The sequence below is a fragment of the Pseudopipra pipra genome, chromosome Z (genome assembly GCF_036250125.1).
Source record: "Pseudopipra pipra isolate bDixPip1 chromosome Z, bDixPip1.hap1, whole genome shotgun sequence".
Lineage (NCBI taxonomy): Eukaryota > Metazoa > Chordata > Aves > Passeriformes > Pipridae > Pseudopipra > Pseudopipra pipra.
The window spans coordinates 410015-420979 of NC_087581.1; the positions used below are offsets into that span (position 1 = coordinate 410015).

The 10965-nt window shown below is 48.1% G+C and overlaps 1 long non-coding RNA gene across 1 annotated transcript; it reads left to right on the top strand.

The window, feature by feature from the left end:
• The first annotated feature begins 5835 nt into the window (after positions 1–5835).
• LOC135407600 (uncharacterized) lies at positions 5836–10590 on the top strand. Its single transcript, XR_010426945.1, has 3 exons — positions 5836–6090; positions 7223–7429; positions 9984–10590. It is a non-coding gene; the product is annotated as an uncharacterized LOC135407600 (long non-coding RNA).
• The last annotated feature ends 375 nt before the right edge of the window (positions 10591–10965 follow it).

Genomic DNA, 10965 nt, shown 5'->3' on the forward strand with positions numbered 1-10965 from the left:
AGGCCAGGGGACAGTCCTGGGGTGCCAGGGCACAGAGCAGGGCAGGGGACAGCCCCGTGCCAGGGCACAGAGTGAGCCAGGGACAGCCCTGGGGTGCCAGGGCACAGAGCAGGCCAGGGACAGCCCTGGGGTCCCGGGGCACAGGGCAGGCCAGGGGACAGTCCTGGGGTCCCAGGGCAGGCCAGGGACAGTCCTGGGGTGCCAGGGCACAGAGCAGGCCAGGGGACAGTCCTGGGTCACCACCCACGGCCCAGCACAGCGGGGGAGGCTGGAGCTCCCAGCCAGGGCTCATTCCCAGTGCCCAGCTCCAGAGTCCTGCCCTGGAGTCCCACACGCAGCTGTGGCTCCAGCAGCCCCTGCCAAAAGCAGCTCCGTGGCCCAGGCAGGGGGACAACAACCTCCTGTAAGTTGGAAAAACATCAGCTGATACCTGGAGGAAATGACCCACTTCCCACTGGGCATAAAGATCCAGATTTGTATAGGTGGTGTTTTGTTTTTTCCAGTCATAATAAACTTCTGAGGAAGAAACCCAAGTTTTCAGGAGTATTCTAGGAACAGCAGGTGAGTTCTAAATTTTATTTCATACAGAATTAATCCTGCAAGCATTAATTAAAACTTGGGGGTTTTCTTGGTAATTGGAGAGAATAATCTCTGAATCCCTGAGTAAGCCTTGAAAGTAAATAATGTTGAACTGACTGCAAATTGCATAGTTTAAGAGTCTTCACTTGGACATGAAATGAACTAATTTTCTCTTGATTGTTATATGAACACCAGCCTATCTTCTATTTAATAAAAATAAAAATTAATTCACCAAGATTACTAAAACAAGAATTGCACGTGTTGAATTGATTTCCAATACAACAGAAAAATACCAAGAGGTCGGGAAGTGTTGTTTTATTTTAGTGGCAGTAGAAAGTTTTAGCTTTTAAAATAAAAATGCCCCCAAACGGCAGCAAGCTGATACCAATGATTCAGCAAAAGGAGGGTGTTGTGCTGCATTACAGGGCTCTGGGGTTGCTGTGACATATAACCCTTGGGGGGACTGTCACAGACTGACACAGCAGGTACCTTGGTCCAGAGAAAATCACTGAAACACCTTGCAGGATCTCCAAATAAATATTGATACAGAGATCTATAAAGTAGGCAAAGCAAACAAAAGTTTCCTCCCTTCTCCCTCCCTATGGGTTTCTTCTCTTTAAAAAAAGGTTACTTTTCATGGGTGGATCTCTTTTCTCCATTATTAAAAACAAAACAAAACAAAACAAGCAAACAAAAAAGAAATAAAATAAAATAAAATAAATAAAATTAAAAAAAAAAAAAGAGAGAAGAAAATTAGTTTGACCAGCAAAGTCCCTGTTTCCCTCCACTGAAGCTGCAGATGCTGTGGATTCATACAGCCTAGACCTTCTAAATTGCTGGGACACAAACACCTTAAGAATCCACCAACAGACTCTGGGATTCCACATCAGCAAAGTCTTTTTGGGAGCTCTGTGCCACGTTGCTCAGTCAGCACACTGCAAACCCACGCATTTGCAGGAGCTGAGCTTGAAAAAGCCCCAGAACACAGAACAGGCACAAGTGTGCAGGACCCAGACACTGTCCCACTTGCTCAGGCCATCCAGAGGCTGAAACACGAAGCCACCTCTGATTCATTAACCACACCTTCTTTAATTTCTGGTTTTCTATTCCTAATCTACCTTTGGAGAGCAGGAAGGTGAGGGCAGGCAGTTTTCTGGCAATTTCTTCCTGATCCAGCACATTATCCACAGATAAACCACTTTATAAAGTTCATCAAATCTAATACACGCCAAGTGACACCTCCTATTTTAATTGCCAGCTACATGAACCTCAGAGTCATCCCATTACAACCAAAAATTAGAAGTCCACTTACTTGTCAGTCTGAAGTTTCTCCAGCCAAGTCCAGAAGAGCAGGAACTCCAGAACTGTTGCTATCCAGCAAATTTAATATCCAGTGCAAGGGGTAAGCTTGTCCAACTCAGCAGAGCCGGTTCTGAAGACCTCACCACACAGAGACCCACTTTAGACTGAGAAAAGTCCCTGAGTCACCCTCACAGCTGATCTGAATTAAGGCCTGTTACCTTCCAATGGGGCCTGAACACCTGTGAAACTCTCAGTCCTGTTTCTACAGCCTGCAGATTAATAATTCCTCTTTTCATGCTTTTGATAAATAAACTCCTCTCTCAGCAATCATAAATCCGAAATTGAGAGGCTCCAATCGAGGAAGCGTGGAAAAAGAAAAAAATAACAACCCTCTATTAAAGGGCATCTGTGTATTGGCAGGACAACAAAAGAACACAAAAAACCCAACTCAACAATAATCCTGTCCCCAAAAGTCCCCTTCAAAAAGGAAACAATTCGATCCTTCCCGTCCTCGGGTGCAATTCCAAAAATTTTTGGCAGAGGGCGACACTGGGCTCTGGAGGAGCAGAGCCTGCAGTGCTCGGGGTGGGTCAGCAGGAGGTGCTGTTGGATCACTGGAAAAGAGAGCCTGCAGTTGGTCTGTCCTGTCAGCAGGAGGTGCTGTTGGATCACTGGAAAAGAGAGCCTGCAGTGCTCGGGGTTGTCAGCAGGAGGTGCTGTTGGATTACGAATGGCACAGAGCCTGCAGTTGGTCTGGGTTGGTCACTGTTGGATCACTGTTGGATCACTAGAAAAGCAGAGCCTGCAGTGCTTGGTGTTGGTCACTGTTGGATCACTGATGGCACAGAGCCTGCAGTTGGTCTGGGTTGGTCACTGTTGGATCACTGTTGGATCACTGATGGCACAGAGCCTGCAGTTGGTCTGGGTTGGTCACTGTTGGATCACTGTTGGATCATTGGGGGAGCAGAACCTGCAGTTTTTCTTTGTTGGTCACTTGGATCACTGTTGGATCACTGTTGGATCACTGTTGGATCACTGTTGGATCACTGAAGGAGCAGAGCCTGCAGTGCTTGGTGTTGGTCACTGTTAGATCACTGTTGGATCACTGTTGGATCACTGCTGGCTCACTAGAAAAGCAGAGCCTGCAGTTTTTCTGTGTTGGTCACTGTTGGATCACTGTTGGATCACTGCTGGCTCACTAGAAAAGCAGAGCCTGCAGTTTTTCTGTGTTGGTCACTGTTGGATCACTGTTGGAGGCACTGCTGGCTCACTAAAAAGCAGAGCCTGCAGTTGGTCTGTGTTGGTCACTGTTGGATCACTGGAGGAGCAGAGCCTGCAGTGCTTGGTGTTGGTCACTGTTAGATCACTGTTGGATCACTGTTGGATCACTGATGGCACAGAGCCTGCAGTGCTTGGTGTTGGTCACTGTTAGATCACTGTTGGATCACTGTTGGATCACTGATGGCACAGAGCCTGCAGTTGGTCTGGGTTGGTCACTGTTGGAGGCACTGCTGGCTCACCAGAAAAGCAGAGCCTGCAGTTGGTCTGTGCTGTCAGCAGGAGGCACTGTTGGATCACTGATGGGGGCACTGTTGGCTCCCTGGAGGAGCAGAGCCTGCAGTTTTTCTGTGTTGGTCACTGTTAGATCACTGTTGGCTCACTGTTGGCTCACTGGAGGAGCAGAGCCCGCAGTGCTCGGGGTCGGGAGAAAACTCATGGCCGCTGCCCCCCAGCCCCCAGCCCCCAGCCTCAGAGAGGGCCATCAGCCTGGCACATCAGCCTGGCACGCAGTTCTGCCAGCCAGCTCTTTTGTGTGGGTCAATCACCCAAGGCAAAAACTGCCCTCCCCCATCCAACATCCTTCTTTTACAGTGGGCCAAGGGAAAGAAAATTCCTATTTGGTGTTTTTATAAAAAGTAAACCTATAACACTACCCAAATCATTCTGGGATTCCCTGTTTCTAACATAGAAACTTCCCAGTTATCCCTGGCCAGTTAACAAGTGCTATTTTATTTTATTTCTTGTTATTTTATTTCTTTTCATTTTTGTCTTTTTTTTTTATTTATTTTTATTTTATTTCTTTTTATTTTTGCTTTCTTTTTATTTTTTCCGCCTGCCCAGGGCGGGTGGCAGGGACAAGGACAGGGAGCGGGTCCCTCAGCAGTGCCACCCTCAGCCCTGGGCACGGACCACATGGACCCTGAGGGTCCCCCAGCAGTGCCACCCTCAGCCCCAGGCACTGGGGACAGACAGAATTCAGGCCACTGAAGTCTCTTCAAGTGCTGAGACGAGGATTTAAAGCAGTTTTTTACTTGCAAACGCAAGAACTGAATGAAGTTGCTCATCCTCGTGTGCACCCGACCCCCACGCTGTGCCCTGTCCCATGGTTCAGGTGCAGCTCAGGGGGCACTAATGGGGCTGGGGGTGCTGCCCTCAAACCCACCCCAGGGCATCCATGGCATCCCAGTGTGCCCACCGTGCCTGCACAGGGAGCAGCTCCCTGGGGGACTGCTAAGGACAAGTTTTATCTGTCAGCCTTCTGCTTACATCAAAATCGCCTAAATTCTGCCCAGCGCCGTTTCGCTGGGAAGCAGCAATGTCCCGGATGGTGCACTGTCAGTCAGACCTCACTCCCTCCATCTGAAGAGAATCCCCAGCCTGGATTCTCCGTGTGGGATGTGTCAGAGGGTGAACTGTTACGGGAAGTGCCAGGATGGTCCAGGACTGATGTAATGAGCTCAGTGATTGGGAAATCAAATCGATTTTGTTTGCTGAGCCCCGCAGAAATCAGAAGAGATCATGGCTTCCAGGTTAAAGACCTTTGCTCCACTTTCTGCTGCTCTGAGTTAATCTTTCTCCATCCAGCAGCTGGAGTGACCAGCACAGATAATCTTTAACCACTGGCCATGACTGACAAGGGGCAGAGCGCTCCCCCAGGGGATGTGAGCTGGCCCAGCACTCGTACCCTCACCTGTGCCCAGGAGATTGTGGCACAGCACTGGGAAATGTGCTCCTGAATGCTGCAGCGATCTGGGGTAAACTGATAAACACCAGCTTCTTCCACTCCCCTGTCCCCACTGACCCTACATGCACACCAGGATCCTCCTCTGGGTCATTTTGCTTTACACATAAAGTTCAGGCTATTTTGATTTTAGTGTAGGGGGAAGAAAAGAATGAGAAGTGATTCGGGTCCTGTAACAGAACCCTGACCAGTCACTGACTGATGAGACTGCCTGTGGAAATCTGAATAAATGCCATAACTGGGGGGTGACAGCCCTTCAGAGAGGCTTTCTAAATGGGCTTTGTTGAACATGCAATGTATTCATGGCCAGAATTAACCAGCTCCAAAGGAGGTTCATTCTGTACCACTCCCAAATCTGTGCAGGTCCCTAGCACCTGGAGACAAGAGTAAACCAATTCTCCTCGTGGAGCAGTGAGATGCTCATGCACAAAATATTTCTAACCGAAGAATTTCATAATTAAGGTTTGGCAGAGCCAAACCATAGCTCCTTCCTGTTTGTTAGATCTTCCCAGTGTGAAAAACCTCCTAACCCAGCCCGATTTTTGCCCCTGTGGTGAGTTATTCCTTCAGTTTTGGAGCTGATCTTTCACTGTTTCCACACAGAAGAGACATCATCCCTCAGATTTCTATTTAACTCATCATATCCTCCACATTTTGCATAAGAAAAATGAGAGGAAAGAACTTTTGTATGGATTAAATTGTGTCTTTTGTCTAGTGACACCTTACTCAGCAGGAGCTCTGCACATGAAATGGAATCCAAGAATAATTTAGGCTGGAAGAGAGCTTTGGCTGCCACAGGACTTGGTCCTCTGCTCTGAGCAGCACCAGCTTCAAAGTTAGACTGAACTGTAAAGTTCCATGGTTTTGCTGGTGGTTATTTCTACACATTTCCAAGGCAGGAATCTGGCTCTGGGGTGCATGGGACACGTTGCATTATCTGTCCCTGTGTCACCTTCAGCAACATTTAAACAAACCTTTTCTTTTTCCAGGAATTTCCAAATCCTTTGGCATTTCATGTCAAAGAACTGGGCCCAAGGCAATCTGCAGCAGTGCTGGATGTTGCAATGCAGGTCCAGCCCCTCCCCAGGCTCTGTGTGGAGTGGCCAGTGCTTCACCTACAACTGCAGAGCCCCATTTTGAGGAAACCTGGGGTTTTTTTCCAGAAACCACAACCCCAGAAATATCAAGTAAGTGGTGTTTCCTCTGTGATTAAAAGTATCACATTTCAGTGTTCCTGTGCTGGTTTTGGACAACATGTGGTGTTTCAGGTTTGGTTTGGGGTTTTGGGTTTTTTTTAATTTGAGGTCTTTTGCCCTCTTTCCTGATTAATTGTACAGGTAACTTTTAGATACATATTTTTCTTATTTTTCTACTATTAGGGCAGACTCCAAGTTAGTATGACTACTACTGCTACTCCTCCTCCTCCCCATAAACCTGTCATCTTTACACATCCCAAAAGAGGGACATTCCACCCCAACCCACACCAGCTGAAAGCAGCCCCTGCTCACGGAGGGGTTTCTGAGTGCACCAAAGGCACAGGGTCACACCAAGGCTGAGAGCACCATGGAAAAGCCCAGCTGTGGGGACTCACACTATGCTGCTGGGTGGACACATCCAGCCCAAATCAGTAAAGTGGCCTGGTTCCTCACTTTTGTGAGGTATTATATTGAAAACTTTACTTCTTAAAACCCCACACTTACTTCAGCCTGTTCTAAAATATTCTAATGTAACACAAGCATGGCAATGGAAGGAAAAATGTGAAATTCCTCAGGCCCTAAATGTGGAGGTTTGTGCAATGCTCCTGTGTACTATCTGGACAAGGTCCTGGGAGGTGTGTGCAATTCCTGGGTTCACCAGTGGTGTTCAGACAGGCTCAGCTGGAGCCAGGCTCTTCCCCCCACCTCCCAGGTGTGTTGGAAAGTAAAATCCTTTAGAAATGTGACAGGCTTTTTGACAGTTCTGAAAAATCCCTGTGCAGAGCAGGCAGTACACCCAAATTAAAAAAAGAAAAAAGATTGGCACTGTGACCTGAGGAACCCATCAAATCAGTCTCGCTGGCAGAAGTCAGCAATTAATATGCAGCCAGAGTAAGCACTCTTCATCTCAGCAAAACAGGCAACTGAACCCCCTGTATTTTGCATTTTTCCCTCCCCACATGTGCTCTCTGTGAAAGAAGAGAGAAAATCGAGGTCTCAGAGCTTTTTTCCATGCCTTAGTCTGACTAAAGGTGACTGGCTCAGCACAGCAAGGGCCATCTCCCTCCCCCAGATCAATATTTTAATATGGCTTATCAGAGCAAGAATGGGTTGTTTATTTAAGACCTCAGGATCCCATAAAGGGAGAGGGAAAGTTGTCACTGGACCCAGAGGCTTGCAACAGCTGACCACTGCTGGGAACTCGGGAAAGAAAACCAAGACCCCAAAGATCCCAATACGCTGACAGTCAGCACAATGTCCTGCAGGAGAACCCCCGCTTTGCCAAGCCCTGTCAGCACTCCAGAGGATCCTTTGGCAGTTGTCTCTGATGGTAAGTGCCTTCTTGTGCTCCACTTGTGTGAGGAAAAGGAAATGCTAAAAGATATGAACCAACTAAAGCAGTGCAGGTGGATTTGAACACCGAGCGTTTCAGCACAGCAAAATATCTGCATGTGCCCGAGGCCCACCTGGGTAATTTAACAGGATTCAGGGTCTTGGACCCAGAGATCTCTGCCTGCACTCATTAGGGCAGCATAAGGCACCCCAAGTGTTTATTGTTTAAAAAAAGGGGTGATGGGGAAGCTGACAGACTTCCCAGGGAAACAGGAATGCTTCAGGTCCGGACATACGGGAAGGACAGGTTCTGTGATCCACCTCAAAAAACCCTCTTGAAAAGCCTCTTGTTCTTCCTAATGATCCTCTCAATTGAAACATTCTCATAATGTTCTTTACACAGATGTCCAGCAAAAGAAAAGCAAAAAAAGGGATTATTTTTCTCTGACGACTACACTTTGCTTTCTCCCTGTACTGACCTGTAACTTTCCCATGGCTTTGGGGTTTTTCTTCCCTTGCAGTGCTAAAAACTGGTGGCCATTTCTCTTTCTTCCATTACCTCTTGTCTTGGAAATATTCATGTTGAATTGCTGGAAGCTTCCATGTAGCTGTGGGACTATAAACTGCCTGCTTGCAGCTGCCCCAGCTGCCTGGCTTTCTCCTGCCATACACATTCTGCAGCCTAGAGCCCTTCCACCAGGCTCTCCTGCTCTGCCCAGGATTGCCAGACTCTTCCTCAGAGAGCTTCATTAGAATAAAATCCTGTCTGACCTTCCCTCTCTGCTGCAGAGAGAAAGCTGAGTAAAATGTGCATGAGGAAAGAGGGAAAAAACTAATACTGAGATAAATTAGAAAGCTGGGTACAGCACCTCCGTCCTCCTGGCATTCAATTCTCACTCCCAGCAGCTGCAGCACAGGTACAGTTACCAAAAACAGCCCCATGGGCCTCAGGGCTGCAGCTGCACCCTGAGAGAGTGTTCTGGACATGTCCAGGTGTTTGCCCTCATTAACTGCAAAGACTTGGTGCCATGTGGTGCTCAGGGTGTGCTCCAAGGCCTCTCCTCCTTCCAGAGGCATCTCCTTCATAGCTGGGATGGCACTGGAGCCTGAGCTGTGGATCTGCACACCTGCCTGTCCTCTGTGTGTGCAAACACTCAGCTCTGTCCCACTGCAGCATCACAGACTCCAAGCACAGACACATCAGCAGAACAGGACAATCTCTTAGAGAAGGGTCAGCCCTACCCAAGCACTTCTAGGCTTGTTTCCGTGGCAGGGATGGCAATGCCAGCACTGCTGGAATAACCATGTTTGAGAAACCAAACAGTCTGGCCTGGTAACCAGGCACTGAAGGGCCATTTCTCTGCTGTTCTGTTCACCAGCCCAGGGCACTCAGGACCCAGCTCACACTGCCAGCTCATGGCACTGAGTTATCACAAACCCTTCCCTGAGGTTTGATTAGGCACAAATCAGGAGTTAAACTGATCCAGAGCCCTAAGGAGTTTGCACTGACCTTTCAACACTGCTTGAACTATATCATGATCAAGAAAAAGATCCAGGAAAGACATAAAGTTGGATGGAAAGGTGAGGATTGGAGAGGAAAGCCCTGTTACACCATGCAGAGTACACTGCTGGTTCAGGTGGCTCAGGTGTATCAGTACAGGTGGGCAGCAGCTCGACAGGGTGCATCAGTGTCTCCCTTCTCCTGGCACTGCCATGGCTGATGCTGTAGGACAGAGTGAGCTGACTGTCCTGCAGAAACTCCTGGATTTGGGAGCCCTGTGCAGCCTGTACAAAATGAGATCAATAGGAAGCCTAAGCCCAGGGGAGGAGTTCTCAGAAGACGAGCCTTTTGAGTGCTTTCACTTCCTTAACACTGTGTTGCTAAAACAGAACCAGACCCAGAAGACTATTGGAGAGTCTGGGTTTATCACATATGGGGAACAAATTCTCCCCAGGATGTAAAATGAGAATGCATTACTGAGTTAAAATAAATGAGAGGGACAGTTGAAAAGACATCCCAACCTCACCACTTGGCACAAGACAACTCCATCTCCTCGCAAGGGGCTTCCAACCCGCCCACACATGATGAATCAGACAGTTCAAATTTCAGTAGCTACCAAAACCAAAGGCGACTACCATTGACTCCAGCCCTGCCTCATATGTGGGCTACTCAAAAATGCTGCTAAAACCAAGTATATGAAAATCAAATATAATCTCTAGCAGTGTGATTCCTCGGCTCTGACACAGCCATAAAAGTCTGGTGCTGATTCTGAGCTGTCTCCATCAAGAGAAAGACACAGGTCCTTGCAGGACTGACTCATCCCTTCCTTCAGAAATTTGTGTCTAGGACAGCAGAGATTACTTTCTCCAGGTGTCTGTCCCTCTCCCTTGCCTGTGAGGGCACTCTTAAAGCACCTTTGACACTGCTATGGCTGGCTGAGGCAAAATATTCCCCTCAAAGCAATCTGGAACCCTGGGTCCCAATTCCTTGTCAGAATCCTGATGTGTCACGTATAAATATCCATAAACATGGTCTTGTCTCTGTTTTGCAGATCTTTGAAAGCCCCCTTGCTGAAGCCTGCAGAGTGCCTCCACCCCCCCTGCCACGGGCTCAGGCCGTGCTCCCAGAGCTGTGGAGTGTGACAATGGTGTTTGTGTCCAGTCTATCAAACGCCATTATCACACTAAATAGCTATGGGTAGACAAGGCATCAGGGCAGGAAGGTCTGGGACCTCTGGCACTGCACCTGCCCACTGTGCTGAGGAATAAACAGCCTGGTGCATGTACAGCTTGGGAGTTTCTTTTTCCTGTTGGACTGACCAGGACAATAGAAAACTGAAGCCAATTAGCTGATGAAGTGAAACTCTGTCTCTTACTTTGGTACCAAATCACAACATAGGTTTGGAATATTGACTGAGGTGCTCGTGACAGCCTTCAAACACTTTCCAAAATTCTGATTAAAATCTATTGCCTCTAACTTGAAACATCATTTATCCAGGTTCCACACGCTTTCAGCTTTGCTCCCTTCCATGTCACAATGATTTGAGCACCACACCCAAGCCCACTGCCTTATGTTCTAAACCTTAATATTCACAGCACCAAATGCCTCTCCAGTGTGTACTTGTGGAACAGGAACATGGCTCAGTGCTGAGCTTTTAGTTGTCCCTCGTCTGCAGGGAGCAGATAAACAAATTGCAAAGACTGATGTAGTGGCCAGATCCAAAAATTCTGGCCCAGCCTGGGCACCTGTAAGCCACTAATCATCAACACCACCCAGTGACATTGCTCTGCCAGCACTGCAAAACCAGCATGGTTATTTCAGAGGGAGCTGCTTGGCCACATGCAGGCTCCAAACCTGTTCTACAACAGGAGAGGTGCAAGCACAACAGTACTGTCACTTCGGGGTGTAGACTCAAGGAAGCCTGCATGGAAAGCAAGGAATTCAGTGGAGAATCACAGAAGTTGCCCACCTTCAAGCTGCTGATGTGGCTCTGTGAGGACCATAAAGGTGCTAATTTGGGGGGGCAGGAGGGG